This window comes from Piliocolobus tephrosceles, chromosome 8 (assembly GCF_002776525.5).
Source record: "Piliocolobus tephrosceles isolate RC106 chromosome 8, ASM277652v3, whole genome shotgun sequence".
In the NCBI taxonomy this organism is placed as follows: domain Eukaryota; kingdom Metazoa; phylum Chordata; class Mammalia; order Primates; family Cercopithecidae; genus Piliocolobus; species Piliocolobus tephrosceles.
The window spans coordinates 25467593-25488165 of NC_045441.1; the positions used below are offsets into that span (position 1 = coordinate 25467593).

Below are 20573 nucleotides of genomic sequence, written 5' to 3' on the forward strand. Positions count from 1 at the left end.
TTAAATATGTATACAAGAAAAGGAAGGGGACTTTAGAGATAATGGAACTTCATTTGTGGAAGAAGAGAGACATGGAAAAGCAATATAGCCTTGAGGAAGAATGAATAGAAACAAGTTCACACTACAATATTTGCCAAGATCTTAGTAATAACTACACTTAGATTTTGGTAAATCAGTTTTACAAAAGTTGCTTTGTCTTGAGAGGGAACTGAGGCTGACAGATTTCACAACATGGGCTATGTTCTTTTCTGCACATTTGCTCTAACCTTTGTACTCTCCATTTTGCTGTTAACTCATCCAGTGAAGTTTTTATTTCAGATATCATATTTTTCAGTTCTAGAATTTTTTTTTTTTTTTTTTTGAGACGGAGTCTCGCTCTGTTCCCCAGGCTGGAGTGCAGTTGCCGGAGGATCTCAGCTCACTGCAAGCTCCGCCTCCCGGGTTTATGCCATTCTCCTGCCTCAGCCTCCCGAGTAGCTGGGACTACAGGCGCCCGCCACCTCGCCCGGCTAGTTTTTTGTATTTTTTAGTAGAGACGGGGTTTCACAGTGTTAGCCAGGATGGTCTCGATCTCCTGACCTCGTGATCCGCCCATCTTGGCCTCCCAAAGTGCTGGGATTACAGGCTTGAGCCACCGCGCCCGGCCCAGTTCTAGAATTTTTATTTGATTCTTTTGACCTTTTCTATTTCTCTGCCTAGACTTTCTATCTTGTCATTCAATGCTAACATATTTTTTTCACCACTGAGCATAATTATAAATAACTGCTTCATAACATTTGTCTGCTGATTACAATATATAAATAATTTCAGGGTTGGTCTCAGTTGATATTTCTTCTCTCGTGAAAATGTGTTCCATCTTTTTGTTCACTTGTAACTTGGATAATTTTCCATTGTATCCTGGACATTATGAATATAAAGTAATGGAGATTCTATGTTCCATTATTTAGCCTCAATTAGGAAAAAAAAATTAACTGCAAACTGTTTATTTTGGGTGGTTGCTTTTGACTCAACTAAAATATTTTGTGATCATTTGAACTTTTAGTCTACACTCTGCGCATGTGGCTTAGGGGTCGGCCAGAGCTGAGAGCAGACAGAAGTTGGAAATCCTCCCTCAGACTCTTTCCCTTCCTGCATTCCCTTTCTCTTCCCAGCAGCCATGGTGGCCCTGGATTCAGCTTTCCCTTCCACAGGCCAGAGAGATTGTGATATTTTCCATATTTTTCCACCAATGCCCTGCAACCCTGCAGGCCGCTCTGACTACGCTTGAGTGTAAGTGAAAAGCTGTCCCTATAACTTCCCTCCTCTGAGCATGGACCACCCCACTCCTGGGTCTGCCTGCTCTTCTCACTCTCAAATGTCTTCAAGATGCTGCTTGTATTATGTCCAAAGCTTACAATTTGTATGTCCAGGAGGCTTAGTCTGGTAGGATCTTACTCTGTCCTTACCAGCAGCAGAAGTAATCTGTCTTTGCTGATCACAGATGGATTTGAGCTCTGGATCTGAACCAACAGACACACAGTGACCTATGAATTTTTTGGACAGGAACATTGAAGATGGCATGAGCTATCCAGTACAGATACACATCCATATGCCTATGCATTTTTATATATTTTTATGAAATGCATTACATGTCTTAAAAAGCCATTTATGTAGTGTGTAGGTGTGAGTATATGAAAGAATTAGAAATGAATGCATGCCTCCTCTCATTTTGTTGTTTAGTATTCCTTAAGAAGAAGCAATATTGAATAAAATGTTAACTAATTATCCAAGATTATCAGTCTGATATTGCAGTATGTGGGGAAAGGGTTTGGGTAGAAGGAGAACTTGGGCTCCAGCAGGGGCTCTGGATTCAATATGCAGGTCCTTATCCCTTAGGACTCAGTAGATACTATGACCATTGTATTTTTCTATAATCACAGCCATACCCTTAGATGTAAGCAGAATGAGCAAAGCTCTTTGCCATTGCACTAAAAAAATATAGGTAATTACAATAACCCTGCCTTTGGAAAAGCAAGCAACTATAAAGATATCTTTTACTGCAACATTTAAATTGCAGAATATTGGACAGAGTCTAAATTTCCAACAATACAACAATAGGGAATTGGGTAAATAAATAACAAAATCATACAATAAAATATTTTTCAGTTATAAAAATGATGCTGTGGAAGGGCAGGCAATAACCTGGAGAGGGATTAAAGCATATTGTTAAGTGAAACAGCGAGTTATAAAATATGTACACTTGATTAAGTTCTTGCTGGGATATATCCACTTATCATCTCTTCCCTTAGTCTGCCATTAATCGTTTGCCTATTCAAGGAGAGATACCAAACTGCTAGAACTGGTTATCTCAATATAGAAAGATGATGGGTCGTTTTAGGTTTTATTTTTCTTTTGCCTATTTTTAACTCTGTAGTATTTGTCTATGTTGGACATCTCTTACTTTTAGAATAAGAAAGATGTTATGTATTATCATGAGAGAAAGCGAGGGTAAAAACTAGCACGTGCTGGCATGCTAGGGAGAGTGTGTCTGTGAGATGGCAGAGAGAGCATTCATTCAGCACTGGGCTAATGGCTCAAGCTTCTGTCACCCAAACTCTGGTGAGAACTCTAGCTTTTTTTCTTTTCCTTTCTGTTTTTTTTTTTTTTTTTTTTTTTTTTGATGGAGTCTTGCACTGTCGCCTGAGCTGGAGCGCAATAGCACGATCGTGGCTCACTGCAACCTCTGACTCCTGGATTCAAGCGATTCTTCTGCCTCAGTCTCTTCAGTAGCTGGGATTACAGGTGCCTGCCACCATGCCTGGCTAACTTTTTGTTTTTTTAATAGAGACGGGGTTTCACTATGTTGGCCAGGCTGGTCTCAAACTCCTGACCTCGTGATCCACCTGCCTTGGCCTCCCAAAGTGCTGGGATTACAAGCGTGAGCCACCATGCCCAGCTCAAACTCTAGTTTTCAACACTTCTAAACTCCAGTAATTCAAGTCTTGGTTCTGGATTGAGGACTAGTTCTTTTGATTATGAGGTGTCTCTGAATGGCTTCTACCTGTAATTTGAAAGCAGAACATACCTATGTTGACCCCTCACCTTGGGGCCCACCTTCCTAAAACCACATAGTTATGGTGTAAAAAGGTTTTTGCTTTTGTGAGAAGTTGGACCCCAGATGATATACCAGGAAACATCTATCACTTTTATGACTGATGAAGACCGTTTTGCAAAACATATACACATATGCATGTAGCAAACGTCTACTCTAGAATGCATATATGAGCTAATTGACAGACATCATTTATTAGTGTGCTTAGTAGTGTTTTTTTTTCTTGACACTTAGTAGTGGCTTTTTTCTTGACACTTGGAACAATTTTCCCAATTATATTACCTGCCCCTGGCCCCTGGCCTATATAATATAAACATAAATGTATACTTTCACATATTATAACTTATATTTAGGTAAAACTAATAATTGAGATTTTATTATTTTGAGAAATAACTTTTATGTTTATGGCTTTATTCCTTAATGTTAAAAACAATATATTCAAAATTACTTTAAAGTCGGTTTTCAAGTCTTTTCATTTATATATCTATTTCAGTTTTTCACTGTATCAGTCAGGATACTGGCAAAAATCAAAATTTAATCTAGTTCAATGAAGGAGTTTAATGAATGGATGATTTATTGAGATGCAAGTGGGGTTGAAGGAACCAAAAGGATGTGAAGACATCTAGGAACTAGCAACGTAGGAAGCTATTAACAGGCTTAGACCCCGTAGGGGAGCCATAAATGGCTTCCCTCTACCGTCCTAGGTTCTTTGGCTACGCTATGAATTAAATTCATATAAGGCCAATTAACAGGAGAAAAAAACCATTTTAATTATGTACATATGCCTGGAGTTTCACAAAATATGAGACTGAAAGATGGGTCAGATGATTGAAGTCTGTGTAGCCTCCTGAGCTACAGAAGGAATAGGGATGTGGGGCTTCTGGGGCTTGGCAGCACACAGGGCAGGGGAGGGTGAGGAAGGAAATGTGTGGTGGTAGAGGGTGTCTTGTTCTGCAGACAAAACCTCTCTCGGGTAATAACAGTCGTCTCTGAGCAGCCCTCAGAGGAAGCGATGACAGTCTGTCTGAGCATGGTGTTAACCTCGAGTCTCTCCTGTGTTCCCCAGGGAGGGAGGTCATGACAACTGAACTCCTTCTGAAGGAAGTTCAGAGAAAGCCCTTCCCTATACTTGCTGTTCCCCAAGTGCCCCCAGTGGGAACTAACCAGCACACCAAGCAGCACATTTCAGGGTGATATTTCCTGAACTCCTTCAACCTAAAGGGAAAAGAGGAGGAAATAATATTCCTGGAACTCAGTGAGAGGTGGGGCCATGGAGGCAGGGCCACCTATGGAAGCTGTAGCTGTGGAGGCACAGCCATGTCAGAGCAACATGGAGGAGAGGAAATGGGAAGAGAAACCTCATGTGTCTCTTCTTCCACCTTCCAACCTCCAATGGCCTGTAGTCAGTGCAAAGCCATCCAGCAGGAGGGCTGAATAAGGAGCCCCAAGGGTCGGGACAGAAGTGGGCAGAGGAAGGTGGAGAGCAGAGAATGAATGGTGAGAGGAAAAATGAAAATAATCAGTTTATTCACTCAACAAATATTTTAAAAAGGATTGCTATGTTCCAGACACTGGGCTAAGTATACTTGACTCGACAGGCTTTGTTTGGGATTTGTAAGTAGATCTGTTGGGCACAGGCTTAGAGGCAGATTCTTTCTTCTTGAATATTATTTCTATTTACAGCATTTCAATAGGAATAGCTCTGTGCGGATTAGACTGCCAGTGAAGTTCACTACTTTTTGCTTCTGCTTGCTGTTCTACATAATGGCACATTGTGAAAAGCCGTAAGTATAGAGCAGGCACGACTTCTTATAATTAAGTGTACGGGTAAAAGCACAGTTTAATTTGGAATTTTGCATAAGGGATTTTTCTAGGCTTTTTGTTGGCTTTAAAGAAAAAGCACAAATAAGGAAGCAGAATACAGGAGAGGAGACAGGAGTCAGAAACAAAAGCAAATAACTTAATGAGCTATTCAAAGGCAAATTCACAAACTGTGCTTCTCGAAGCCTTAATAAGAAGGATGGAGGCTATAGAATCAGGTGAGGAGTTCATATTATTACCGAGAATGTGGTGTCTGGAGAAAGGCAATGGAGTATCATCAAAGAAGCAGCATTCTGCTAAAAAAAAATTCTAGATCAGAAATCATAGAACACGTTTCTTAGTTCAGAGCTTCATAACTCAGTCTGTGGAGTGGACAATGAGTGTGTAGTTCCCTATTCTACCCTCTGGCAACTTTGAAGGCCTTTCCTGTTCTTTTTAAGTACTGCCCCATCCTCTCCTGTCATAGAAGGCAAGCAGAAGAATTTCAAACAGTACAAGTGTATCTTATAGCACATGCTAGATTAGTTCCTTTACTACTTTATATAAACTAGTATTTCTTAATGAATGGATAAGGCTTGAGAATTGGAGCATCTGCCTCTGCTTGAGGTCCTGCTGCTGTGGAAACTGTGGACAAGTCACTTAACTCCTCGTTTCTCTTGATTCATTCAGTCACTCAATTACCTCATCTGTGAAGTGAGGGTAGTGTGTAGGGATCAACTGGAACACAGAGGGGGCTTTAGGAAGCCAAGAATCACATTAACTTGTATAGAAAATAGTCTGTGTAGTCCAGGCACAGTGGCTCAGGCCTGCAATCCTAGCACTTTGGGAGGTTGAAGCGGGTGGATCACCTGATGTCAGGAATTCGAGACCAGGCTGGCCAACATGGTGAAATCACATCTCTACTAAAAATACAAAAATTAGCTGAGCATGGTGGCAGGTGCCTATAATCCCAGCTACTCGGGAGGCTGAGGCAGGAGAATCGCTTGAACACAGGAGGCGGGGGTTGCAGTGAGCCGAGATTGTGCCACTTCACTCCAGCCTGGGAGACAGAGTGAAATTCCATCTCCTCTCAACAAAAAAAAAAAAAAAAAGAAAGAAAAGAAAAAAGAAAATGGTCTCTCTGTGTATCTGCATGTTGATGTGGATCAGCACATTTCACCAGATTCTCCAAGACATTTGTGGCCCCTAAAAAGAATTATACAACTCAAAACCAAAATAGATTAGGCAAATCCTATTTTAAACTAAAAAATTCTACAACTTTTGGTTTAGATTACAATTTTAGAACTGCCTCCCTCAAGTCCTTTTCTTGAACATCAATTGATAGTGCCTTTGCCAACTCTAGGTTTAAGTTCCCATCCTCTTCCCAGTTTTAATGATCTATAAACAAATAAAGCAGTGTCTTAACGAGGAGATGTCATCAACTATATTCGAAGCATTCTAATTTAGAAGACCATTTTTTACCATTTTTTATGGTTTAATAAATATGCCCTATTTTATCTGTTTTAAAAAATCACGGTTTAATATTTGTTTTTTTATAACATGCAAGGAACTACATGCAGCTTGAGATAGTTAATACAGTTTCAGACCAGGAGAAGATCTTGCAGTAGTATTGGCCAAAAGACCTTTCTGAGATGATGGAAATGTTCCATGACTCTCTGCTGTCCAATATGGTGGCCATTAGCCACAGCTGGCCACTGGGCACTTAAAATGTGGCTAGTGCAACTGAAGAATTAAATTTCTAATTTTATTTAATGTTAATTTATTTAAAATTAAATAGTCACAGGTGGCAAGTGACTATCACATTGGACAACACAGAAAATGTCCCACATGATCCATATTAGGCACAGGAAATCCCGTAACACCTTCTAAAGCAGGCTTTCTCAACAGTGATGCTATTGACATTTTAGGCCAGATAATTCTTTGTTGAGCGGGGGGTATAGTCCTGTGCATTGTAGGCTATTTAGGGGCTTTCGAACCTTTACCTACTAGATGTCAGTAGCACCTTGGACCCCTATGCCCACCCCACCAGTTGTGACAATGTTTGCAGACATTTCCAAATGTCTCCTGCAGGGCATAGGTGCCCCAAGTTGAGAGTAAGTTGTCCTTGAGCTTTTTCTTGAAATTACTCAGGGATGAGGCACCCTGCCAGATAGACCACTTTTATGTTGGGTTCTTGAAATTATTAGGAGGTTATTTCATACATCTTGCTGCTCATCATTTCTTCTCCTTGCTAGTCTTTATACTTGGCAATTGTGGTAAGCTGCTGAGGAGGAAGGTGAAAATAAACAAGCTAGTTGAAACGTGTCAGTATCAACAGGAAACACATCCATAGTGGTTAAGAGTGTGAGCACTGAAACTACAGAGAACGGGTTCAGTTTCTGGCTCTGTCAAGAACTAGCTGTGTGATCATTTGCAAGTTAATTCAGTTCTCTGTTTCTCAGTTTTCCTATTTGTAAAATAGAAGTGGTATAACCAGAGTTGTTTTAGGATTGAATGCAATGATGTCTATAAAATGCTTGGCTATTATTATTAGCAAAAATAATAACAGCAGCACCCTACTTTCTTGTCCTAATTGTTGTTAAATATGGTATCTCATGTGACCTTCCCAATGAATTTTTTGTTTTCATTTTTTTGAGACAAGGTCTCACTCTGTTCCCAGGGCTGGAGTGCAGTGGCTTGATCACAACTCACAGCAGCCTTGACCTCCTGGGCTCAGGCGATCTTACCACTTCAGTCTCCCAAATAGGTGGGACTACAAGTGCATGTCTTCATGCCCGGCTAATTTTTTGTATTCTTTTTAGTAGAGATGGGATTTCACCAGGTTGCCCAGGCCGATCTCAAGCTCCTGGGCTTGAGCAATCTGCCTGCCTTGATGTTCCAAAGGCAGGGATTTACAGGAGTGAGCCACTGTGCCTGGCCCTCATAATTTTGTAGATATTGTTATTCACATTTGATGAGTGAAAAATGTTGATGCTCATACCACTTAAGTGATGTGGTCAAGGGTCAGCTTGGTGGGTGAGAATGTCAGTTCACCCAGTTTCAATTTGAGTGTTCTTTCTGCCAGACAGAAAGACCTCTGCACTATCTCATGATCTTACCTTCTGGGTCTGTGACGTTCAGTCTGAGTGGTCCAGGTAGGGGGAGCCTATGTATTATAGGAAGAGCCCAGGGTGCAAAGGGCCGAGAAGCCACCTACCAAGATCTCAGCCTGAAACACTAAAGCCGGGGGATCTCAGAAGCCTGTGGAAAGCTGCTGTGAAGCTCCCTCTGCGCTGGGGGCTGGATAAAGCCACCAATGCAGGAGAAAGGCCTCTGCTAGGTGCCTCAATGGGTCTGGCACATGGGTCCTCCTGGGAATGGCATTCTGGGAATTGTAGTTTCTGCTTTGCTTCTGAAGTGCAGAGGAGACCTAGACAGGGCTGGTGGTAATGCTGAGTTGGCACCTGAAAACCCAGCACATGTCCAAGAGAGTCATTCCATCACCAGCAGATTAGAGGAGGCAGAGTGGTGTGTGGGAAAGACCTTGGGTCCAAGTGCCTCCTGTGGCACCTACGTGCCCATTGGGCAAGTCACTTCACCCCTCAGGCACTTTGCCTATTAGGATCAAATAATATAAGAACTGACTGATTCTCACATCGTCTGTAACACAGCGAGCACTCAGTTAAGGTTGTTCTTGCACCTCCAGCTACAGACAAGTGTATTCTGAGGGCTATTTGTCCATAGAGCTCTTGAATATTTTGATACCAATGCTCTTTGAGCAGAGATTGCCAGTTGCCCCCATCCCACTCTTCTTTCCTCCATAGCAATAGGCCCCATGGCAGTTCAGAGGAAGACCACATTCTGGCCTCTTTTGAAGCTTGGTGCAGCCACATCCTCACCTGTGTCTGTTGTCAGAGGTGATGCATGCAATGTCCAGGCTTGCCTTTGAAAGGAAATGAATTTGTGCTGCCTCCCCTCTCCCTCTTTCTGCTTGCTAGGATGGACCGTACTGATGAGAGCAGGGCAGCTAAGCATCAAGCCAGAAGGAATTGGGCTCCTTGTCCCTCTGGGATTGCCGCAGCAGCCAGGACAGCTTGAGCTCAGACTACCAGGTAAGTGAAAAACAAACTTATCTTGTTGCAACCCCTGAGGTCTCTTTGTGATAACTGCTTGGCCTGTATTCTAACCATATATCATCAGATTCAAAAACTCCTACATAATTTCTCAATTATTATATTAAGGCAGCTTTCTGTAGGGGTGTGAAAGCTTGCTTGAGACAGATTTCAAGCCAGAATGGCCAATATCTCACTTAGCCAGCTAATTTTATTTTGAAAGACAGAGCCTGAAAATATTGGATGAGCAAAACCAGTGTCAAAGTTAGGGAGAAGCATAAACGTCAGGCATGGACTCTGAAGGGAGCTGAGATTCCCCCAGGGGAAGCAGGCAGCCCTCTAACGCTTCAAGGTACGCTGCTACCGGTGACAGGAAGGGCGATGAGAAATGCTTCAGATGTTTAAGTGACATCTGAAGCCAGTGACATTTCCTGGCTTCCATGAGCACTGCTACTATTGAAAACAAACACATTTGATGGATGGAGCAATGCTTCCCGCAGCTGATGCCTGGGCGATCTGTGTTTATCAGAGCTGCATGCATGCTTCTACCAATAATCATAATTTAAAGATTCAAAGGGATAAAAGCATCACACTGAAATATCTGCCTGCCTTCACTGCAGGGCTGTCTTCACAGACACAAAGAAATGGAAGGTATCGCCACGGTTGTGGGGATGTCGCCATACACGTTTATGGTGGCATTTACTACATCATAACCTCCTCAGTAGTATTGATGTCCTTTCTCTAGACCATGAGTCCTCTGTGAATTACTTGCCTTTGCACTTTCTGCTCCTAGAATGATCAATAAATATCTAAATGAATAAGTCTAGTTCAACCTTCTCACTTTGCAGTGATTTGTTCAAAGTCACAATTAATTAATTGCAGAAAAAAGTCTGCTTTTTCTCTGGTAAACTGAGAATGACGTTTTTCTCCAGGCCTAGATGACTTGGGCAAATCTCTTGTTAGGATTCCTGTAACCCAGACCCACATAAGCACATAAACACAGAAAACCACATACCTATATACACAGACATGCACTTAGATACACACAAACACCCGAGCACATGAGCAAAAACAAAACCACACAGGCTTTTACACAAAACACACACACATAATCACATGGGTTATACATGCGTTTTTCAGTTAAAAAAATGAGCAATTTTTTCGTATACATAAGCCCTAAATAGGCATGCATAAATACACATGGACGTACATATACTAAAAGAATGATTTGCTGAAATAATTTACCTGAAATTCAAATTAAATTGTGCACCTTGTATTTTTATTTGCCAAACTGGCAACTATAACACAGACACACATTTAGGTTCACATGCACAGACCCACGCAGAAACACACAAGCGCATACATCCAACTATACACACAAATACATACACATCCAAGACCTAGTTTCTTTTAACAGATCCTGACAAGACCAAACTGGCCATTAGAATAGTAGTTCTAGCTTTCCCCTGGAGAGCTGGGGAGATGCCAGGGTGGGAGGGAGTGATGAAGGGAATGGTGTGGCTTGGAAAGGAGGCAGGAGGATGAATCTCTGCTCACAGCGGTCCTGTGTGGGGCAAAGGGGAAATCCATTCTGCAGGCAGCGATGTGAGGAGCTGCTTTAGAGAAAGGACACCTCCCCCAAGACACACACAGGCACATATACACACGCACACACAATCTCACTTCAGCATTTGGAATCACATCGGTCACTGTGAGCAATTTCTTCTGCATGATTTTGTAAATAGGTTCAAACTCCAGAGAGAAGCTTTTCCCTCCGGAAATCTGTGATGCTGAGTTTACAAGTATCCTTGGCAATGAATGATGGGGTGGGCTTGGATGAAATTCTACCTCAGTTTAGGGGGCTACCATGTAGCCCTGAGTTAGAGAGCCGGTGGGGAATTCCTGATTCTACTTCCCTTGCTGCCCCTCACCCCATGACCCTTTTCCATGACACAGCCACAAATATCGACTGAGTTCACCTCAGAACAGTCTCAATCTGCCTTTTGCTCTTCATTCCCATGGTCATGGCCCTCCTTAGACCCCTGTGATCTTTCACCTGGATGTTGATCTCAGCCTCTTCCCCCTCACTTCCAACCTGCTAACAAATTTATCTTCTGAGATGTTACCAGAATGAGGTTTGATCATGGTCCTCTCTCTCTTAAAATCCTTTGATGGAGGTCAGTTTTCTCCACAGTGAACATGAGCATGGCCTCTAAGACCCTTCAATATCAGAACCCATTCCAACCTCAGTTCCCATCTTTTCACCTCAGACATTGTGTCTGGCCACAACAAAATGAATTCATTTTCCCACAAACATCCAACCAATTACATGGCTTAGCTTCTTTCAGTATTCTCTGTGCATGGAGCATCCTTCACCGCCTCCCTTGCCTAGTGAATTAATTATCCTTCAGATCTACTTCAAATATCCTCTCCAACCCCATCCCACACTGCCTCCCAATCCTGTGGAATTAATCACTCACTCCTCTGTGCACCCACAGCGTTTGCATACACTTCTTTCTCACTTACCATTATAGTTATTTATTGACATTTGCAAGCTTGTCTCCCCCACAAGCTTGTGAGATTGTCTGGGGCCGTGGTTAATTCTTATTCATATATGAACCACCAGTGTCCAAGATGGTGCCTGCCACAGAAGAGGGTCTTAGGAAGGGATGTTGTTGGTAGAATTTTACTGGTAGCAGTGTGCATTGGAGTTCATGGAAGAGGCTTTGGAATCAAAAAGACCAAGATTCAAATCCAGCAAACTCCATTTATTAGCTCCAAATTACATAATATCTCTACAGCAAGGCAGAATAATGCCCTGCCCCATCAAAGATGTCCATGTTCTAATTATTGGAACCTGTGAATATGTTGCATACATATCAGAGAGAAATTTTGATTGCAGATCAAATTAAGGTTGCTAATCAGCTGACCTTAAGGTAGGGGGAGTATCTCAGGTTATCCAGGTGGGCCTGAAGTTATCCCAAATTTCCTTGTAAGAGAGAGAGGGAGACAGAATTGAGGACTAGAGTGCTGTGATGTGAGGACTCAACCCACCATTTCTGGTTTCAAGATGGAAGGGGTCACAAGCCAAGCAATGTGGGCCGCCTCTAGAAAGCTGGAAATGATACAGACACAGAGTCTCCCCATAGAGCCTCCAGAAAGGGATGCAACCCTGTCAATACCTTGATTCTAGTCTGGTGAGTTCCATTGCAGACTTTTGACCTCCAGAATTATAAATTAATGAATTTGTGTCTTAAGACATTACATCAGAGGTAATTTGTTATAACAGTGATAGGAAATGTATATCAGCACTAAACCTGTCCCTTCTTTGGCAAGGAAGCCAATAATGGTCCCAGTTACCCAGGGTGGTGGTGAGAAGCATGAAAGTTAAGCATGTGGTGCTTTGGCACAGTGCTTTGCACAGGATAAAGGCAGTGGTCAAAGCAGCAGCTGCAGCAGTAGTAGTTCTAGGAATAATAATAATATTGCCATTTAAGGTAGTCAGGGAGGTCAGTTGGGAGTTCAAAGAAATACCCGAGAAAAAGCAATCTGATTGAGTCTTGCAGGAGAGGGCAGTGGGTCCCAGGGAGGGCACGAAGGTGGCCATACTGAGGAGGGGGATTCAGGAAAAGGAGGTGGGTGTCAACCGTTGAAGACACCCCCCTGTGTCACAGAGAAGCTGTACAAACTCAGGTGAGTTTGGGAGCTTGGTCCCATCCCTTCCCTCCCCTTTAAAACTTCCTGGCCAATCCTGTACTGTTTTTTTGTTTTTTTGTTTTGCTTTACTTTTAATTTTTAGTTTTATTTGAGACAGAATCTTGCTCTGTCGCCCTGGCTGAAATACAGTGGCGTGATCTCAGCTCACTGCAACCTCTACTTCCTGGGTTCAAGTGATTCTGCTGCCTCAGCCTCCCAAGTGGCTGGGATTACAGGCGTCCACCACCATGCCCAGCTAATTTTTGTATTTTTAGTAGAAACGGGGTTTCACTATGTTGGCCAGGTTGGTTTTGAACTCCCGACCTCAGGTGATTCACCAGCCTCGGTCTCCCAAAGTGCTGGGATTACAGACATCAGCCACCAAGCCCAGCCTCCTGTACCCTGTACTGTTTTATAATGTTGGCCAGGACAAGTGGCCAGGGACAGAGAGGGGACAGGTCAGCATTCTGGGAGTCCTGAGGACAAGGCCTCTAGGCTCTTTTCCTTCCATTCTGGATGTCTCCTGGAGACTCTGGAGAAGCCCATCTTTATCCATGTAGCTGAGACCTTTGGCTAAGCAAGAACTGCTATTGAAGTTGGGAACCTGGATTTAGACCAGGTGACTCTATTTACTAGCAGATGCCCCTGGACAAGGCAGCTTCTCAGACCCTGGAAGACAATGGGACCACATCTATGGTTTTCAATCTATGTTTCTCAGGGGATTCCTCAGGGGCTGTCATTGTGGGACCAGGTCCAAAGAGAATCCTCGGGCTCCTACTTGCCAGTGTCATCCCGGCACCTCTGCGTTTACCTTTCATGGAGATTAGAATTTCACACAGGCTTTGGTTTGGGCACTGGGGGAGTTGTTGGGGGCGGGGGGAAACTTTGAAAACCACCAGAGAGATCATCATTTCCAGCTTAAAGTTCAGTGATATTTGGCCCAAGCACACAGTGAACATAGGTTATATAATGGGAGAGTCAGGAAGAATCTTTTGGGGGGTTGATTAACACTGCCTCCTGTCAGAGAACAGAAGGTCTATAATCAGGAGAAAACACTTTCTTTTCAACTGGCTTCTGCCTGGAGGTCCCGCCATCTGGTGGAGAATTCTCCCTAGAATGTGGACAGCTGTGTGAAGACCCACCTGCTGTGGGAGTAACAATGGCTCAGGCCAATCCTCCTTCCCCACCATGTGGGAGAGCTGGCAAGTTACCAATGCCTGGCCTCCCGCATCCCACAGCTCCAGGCCTGGGTCCTGCCCAGGTGGGTTTCCCATTTAGAAAGTGAGATCTGGAGCCCTGATTCTCAGCCCTGACTGTACATCTGATCACCCAGAGAGTTTAAAAAGCTTGATGCTCAGGTCTTCAAGTTTCAGACCTATAAAATCATTATCTCTGGGTGTGGGACAGGAGGGTGGGCCCATCCAGCAAGAGACTCCTGACTCCCCGAGGGGCCAAGCCTGCAGCCCTGGAGATGCCCTGGAACCCTCTCTGCAATGGCAAAACATGAATTATATCACCACCCCCCTTCTCACTCCAAATTCTAGAATGACTATGGCTGTGATTTTGCAGGGTGTCATCAGCTATGCAACTCATCGTAGCAGCCTATAGCTCAACAGGTGAAAAGTCTCTCTTCACTTCTCAATGATTTTTCTCCAGTGATCATTTTACTGGAGAAATTGTTCAGCTTAGTCTTTTGAGACAGCTCAGGATCTTACATATGATATGTTTCATGGTTGTCATAAAGATGAACGCCCTTGAAGCCTGCCTTTATTTGAGTGAGAGGTGCTGAGTACGTTGAATAACAATAAACTGCATTACATATTGTTATTATTGCTCAGCAGGAAAAGAACTGTCTGTACAGGGAAATAAGCCAAGTTTCATTAGTCAGCTCACCTATCATGGATTTGAAATCAACCTAGTGTGTATTCTTCTTAATATGACATCTGAGATTAGAAGTCAGTGTCAAAGTCAAACACCAGGAGAAAACAAAGACAAACACGGGTCTCTGGAAGGCTCCATTCTCATTAGAGTTTGCCCAAACATTTAGACGACTTGGTTATTTTTAGCTCGGGACTTTACAGATAAGCTAACTTTTAACCAGACAAAAACACATAATGTGTCAACCTTTGGACATGACTACAGATGGGCATGGGGTGTTTGTGTTCAGGTAGACTCTGCAGATACGCCTTAGCTGAGTTTTTAGTAGACTGTTCAGCTCCCAGTGTCACAGTACTTTAGTCTTAGCCACAGAAAGCTTTATTAATTTGGGCTTGCTGTCTTTTCCCATCTTCTGTCTTGGTTCATTTGGAGAAGCTACTAAGCAATAGAGTGAACGAAAAGAGCAAGGAAGGGAGGCAATGAGGGAGGTGGAGGTGGGGGTTGAAGAGAAAGAACAATTGAGAAGCCCCTGCTGTGGTTCACATTCATGCTTTGCAGATGTTAACCCCATCTGAAATCTCATAATAGCACTACGAGGTAGCCCCATTCTCACAAGTGGGATCGTGCTGAACCCTAAGCTCCAGGAGCAAATCTGGTTTTGCTTATCAGTGTACAAGAGGCCTCAAATAAAATGGTTTTGTTCAATATTATTTTGTTATAACACTGATGAGAACAAAATTTGATTCTTGGCCAGGGCCAATGTCTATATGGAGTTGACACATTCTCCCCATGCCTACGTGGATTTTCTCCAGGGCCTCAGGTTTCCTCCCGCATCCCAAAGATGTGCATGTCAGGTACTTTGACGTGTCTCTGTTGTCCCAGTCTAAGTGTGGATGTGTGTGAGCGCACCCTGCAATGGGATGACGCCCTCTCTGTGGCTGGTTCCTGTTTGGTGCCCTGAGCTGCCAGGAGAGGCTCCGGCCACCTGAGACTCTGAACTGGAATATGTGGTTAAATAATTATCTTACTTGTTTTTATGAACCTTTCTTAGATGTCCATTTCGCTCACATTCATTTCAATGTTTAATATTAGAAGTGTTTTGAGTCCTTAAGAAGTTTGGGGATATTTTTGTGACCAGAAATATGCCATAGGAACTTCACTTCTGTTTATCTAACTCAGGCTGTGCTAAAATTGATTTTGTTATATGCTGTTTCACTTAAAATCACAGTTTCCAAGAACCTATTGATGACATTAAGTGAGGACCTAGCCCATCAGGGGAGGTTGAATGACTTGCTGAGGGCAATAGAGCCAGCAATGGAGCCAAACTTTGACCCCCGGCCTGTCTGATGCTCAAAGCACTTTGCACATTGGTCCACAGCGACTGTGATCTGAACATCTGTGCTTCCCAGCCAGGACTTTGCACAGGACAGTCATGGGCACCTTTTTTGTGGTGTGGGGAATTAGGCCACAGGTGCTTCTTCTGAGCTGCAAGGCTTTGCTCAGCTGAGTGTGCCTGTGTGCATTTCCAAGAGCCTGTCTTATTGTAGGTGAGAATGGAAACTAAGGGCAGTGGAATCCCCTCCTTCTGCTTGCCTGCCCCCTTCACCAAGCACACATCTGTACTAAGTGGTATTTCTACCACTGTAAGAGCACGTGACATCTCAGCACACGTTGAATTGAGTCTTGACTCCCAGTTTTTTGAGGCTTCCCAGCTGCTACCAAGTGCTGCAAGATGAAGGTGGGGCAGGCTCAGCAGATGGGAAGATACTACCAGAGAGGCTACCCTATCGCTTAGCACATGTTTGTATGTTTTATTACCTTCATTATCTCACAAGTAACCAGTGCAGATTGAGGCAAAGTTAGGCAATATAACTGAATTCAGAAATCATGAACGGATGGACAATTAGGCAATAGATAGCCCAAAGAAAGATTAAAAATATAGAAAGGAATTCAATGCCAGCTCTTTACCTGGAGCTCTAGGCTACATTGAGTTAATTTTTAATGAAAAGAGAAAATCTAGAATAACTCAATAATACTCAGCTTTTCCCTCCATGATGTATGTATCTTTTTTTCATTAGTAAATTATGGTCCTGTCCTGAAACCCAAAATAAAAATATAGTGAAGAATTTTTAAATAAATAGATACATTGCCAACAATGCCACAATTTAGAGTAATCACACTAGAGATTTGGAGGAATATAATTTCAGGTGTGTGTGTGTGTGCATGCGTGTATGTGTGTGTGCATATGTGTGTGTGTGTGCATGCGTGTGTATGTGCATGCGCGCGCATCTACTCTTACAAGCATGGCACAAAGGTACATACTGCATATCTTTAACTTAAATATTACTTTGTTGTAGAAATACAATTATGCAATCTTTACGAGTTTCCCTCTTTAAGAACATGACATGGGCAGCCTTGCCATTTATTTTTCTTCTTTTACGCCTCTCAGGAAAAAAAAATTAGTTTCTTCAGAAAAGTCTAACACATTTCTGATTAAAATTAATCTTCAGATTTCTGTTTGTGTGGTTATTGTGTAGGTTTTTTTGTTATATAATGATGGTGTAGTTGATTTGTAGGGAGGCTATATAACTTTTTTATTATTTGTAACTATCTTACTGAAGTCTCCTATGAGTTCTAATATTTTTTTCAGGCAATTCTCGTATGTTTTTCAAAGAGGAAATTATATTTCCTGAAAATAGTGGTAAAGTGCCTCTAATAGTTATAGTTCTTATTTAATTTTCTGTTCAATTGCATATCTTAGCACTCTCAGAACAAGATTGCCTGATAGATGCAGGTGATGATGGGCACCTGTGTTTCATTCCTGATTACTTGCTCTACTGTTTTACTGTTAAGCATAATGCCAAGTATTTGATCTAGGTATTTGTTTATCATATTAAGAAATAAATCTTCATGATCTTCGACAAGATTGTTTTATTTTAAAACTCAAGAATGAAAGTTGAATTTTATCAAATGCCTCTGGGTATCTAATAGGGTGATTTTGTTTTTGCCCCCTCCTTCATTCTGTTAATGTGATAATTACATTAATGATTTCTGATCAGAATATATTTTTCAGATAAATTCCAGAGTGGTATGGGCGATGAGTAGGTGAGAAGGAATCAGAGGGGAAGTGGGAGCTGGAATCAGGACTACATTTTCCAGATGAAGGAAGGGTCATCTCTGGAGAGTACTGGCCTTAGAAGGTGATGAAGTTGGAGGAAGAATATCACCATGGGGTCAGAAACCCCTCAACAGGATTCCTCATTTGTGACATGTTTATATTTTTAGTAAAGTAACCATGTAAAATAAATTTCAGAACATTCAAAACATAAATAAGGAAATTGATTTTTTTTGTGTGTGGAAAAAGTGGAAAAAGGAGAAGAAAAGAAGAAAAGGCTTACAGTTTGTTATGTAACCGGCCCAAGATGGCTGGCGAGAGGCAGTGAGGAGGCAGAAGCTCAAAGAAATAAGGCCTGAGATTTACAAGAACTGCTTTATGTTGCTCCATAACTCAGAACTGGAGTCCAGATTCCTGAGAAACAGGGAAACCCCAATTGATGGGTGGATTACAGAGAGATTTTCTATTGTTAAACCATCCTTGCATTTCACAGCTATTTTTGCTTGCTCATGGTATATTATTCTATTATGACCCTGCTGGGTTCAGTTTGCTAATATTGTATTAACAATATCTATACCTATAATCCTAAGATTGATCTTTAGTTTTTTTTTTTTTTTTTTTTTTGGTATTATTTTTTCTCAGGTTTTGGTATAGAGATTATATTTCCCTTATAAAAAGAATTTAGAGAGGTTAATTCTTTCTATTTTTTGAAATGATTTAAATAAAACTAGACTATCTGTATTTTGAAGATTTGATAGAAATTTCCTATAAAATTGCCGGGCATAGTGGCTCACACCTGTAATGCCAACACTTTCGGAGGCTGAGGTGGACAGATCACCTGAGGTCAGGAATTCAAAAGCAGCCTGGCCAACATGGTGAAACCCCATTTCTACTAAAACTATTAAAAAAATTAGCTGGGCGTGGTGGCTCATGCCTGTAATTCTAGCTGCTTGAGAGGCTGAGGCAGGAGAATTGCTTGAACCCAGGAGGCAGAGGTTGCAGTGAGCAGAGATCATACCACTGCACTCCAGTGTGGGTGACAAGAGCAAGACCTTGTCTCAAAAAAAAAAAAAAAAAGAAAGAAAAAGAAAAGAAAAGAAATTTCCTATAAAATTATCTGGACTTTGGGATAGATGTAGTTCAATTACCTTGTTGTTTGTTTTTTCAGTTTCTCTACTGGTTACTGTTCTATGCAAGTTTTCTACCTTTTCTTGGCATCTATATTTTTTCTAAAAAACAATTTAATTCATATTTTGAAATTCACTGGCATATCACTTTATCTAAATTCTTTCGCCATGTTTTTAATTACATACCATGTCTGCAATTAATGGTTTCTTTCTCATTCCTAATGTATTTGTTTATTTCTTTTTTGAGGGAATGGAGATAGGAGGTAAAATTTCCATATTTGTCCCCTTTAGAATCAGGGTATGGGAGTGGGAGGGATTAAGAGAAATGAGTAGTGGTTTTGTCAATACAGTAGAAGCTCTCTTAATCCAATATCCACTGACTCACTGCATTTATCAAATTTTTTCACTCACTATAAAATGTACCACCTGAGCTGATGTATCTAAAATGTTCACAATTATGACTTAAGTTTTTCATTGGTACCTCTCCCTCTCTCCCCAGCTGAGTGGGATTATCTGAAAACTGTTTATGCAAGTTGTGAATGTTATTGCAACTATATAATCTACTTACATATCATATTAACCAATGAATATGAATTTAGAAAAAGTTGTTTCCTAGAAAACTAGGTTGAATATTTTGGAAAGTCTTCATTTTTTTTTTTTTAAATTGCGTAAATATTGCTGTTGAGTTAGATGTGGAAGAGGCAACTGTCAGAATCCGGAAAGAAGCCAGGTGCATACCTGTAATCCCAGCTACCCAGGATGCTAAGGATGGAAGATCACTTGAACTCAGGAGCTTGAGACCAGACTGGGCAATATAGTGAGACCCCATCTCAAAATAAATAAGTGAATGAATGACTAACATATGGGGAAAAGCTTCAAGACACTAGGATTTAGTTTTCATATTACTTCTCAAGGGGTTGTTTATTTCTCTTCTCACTTTAAAGAAATGGAAAATAATAGTTATAGAAGATGCATTATGGGAATGGTTTATGTGAAAAAGATGATGGTGCATTCCAATCAGTGGGCCCCATGTAAAGAAAAGACTGCCACAAAAGGTTGAGGAATGACTGCACGTTTATGTTTTCGGTTCAAATGAAGCGTATGTTAATTTGTATGACTCCTGGCTTTCTTTGAATTTTTCAGTTAACTGCTCCTGATTGTGGTAGGAAGAGTTTCTACTGGACATTAGCTACTTTTGTTTGTTAATTCTTTGTGTTTACTGTCCTATGGTTTAATTTGTCATGTTTTTCTAGCATCTGGAATTGAATGATTAGTGCCATGGACATTTCTCATTTTTTTTTTCTGTCCAGCGTCCTCTTCTTTAGGAAACTGTTCTTTCCTCTGCCACCTGTGATTCCACTGGGCCCCCAATAATGGGATCCTGGCTCACCTTGGATAGATCACCTAAGATAATTCAGTCAGACATTCTCTCCTGGGAAGCTGAATCTGGTGTGGAGACATTCAGGGATGGATGGCAGTTGTAACCGTGGCATCCTAATTTCAGCATCTTGAAGGAAAGGTCCATGAGTTCCTAATGTTCAGTTCTGACTTCCCTTTCTTTCCTCTTTGATTCTGTGACATATTCCAATGGAAAAATTGGAGTCTCCCAATGGACAGCTCATGGAGGGCTGGAGAATCCTATGAATACATTTCAGGATCAGCTTTTTAGTTTTTGTTTGTTTGTTTTTTTGGCAGCTAAAGAAACTTAACAGAAGCACTACTTTTTTTATTCTAAATCTTGCTTCCTTAATAAT

The 20573-nt window shown here is 41.7% G+C and overlaps 1 long non-coding RNA gene across 2 annotated transcripts in view; it reads left to right on the forward strand.

The window, feature by feature from the left end:
• Positions 1 to 20573, forward strand: part of LOC111520362 — a 105419-nt gene that overhangs the window by 17887 nt on the left and 66959 nt on the right. For both annotated transcript variants that reach the window (XR_002724652.3, XR_004229086.1), the window contains exon 2: positions 8890 to 9003. This is a non-coding gene — a long non-coding RNA (uncharacterized LOC111520362). The remainder of the gene's footprint in view (positions 1 to 8889; positions 9004 to 20573) is intronic.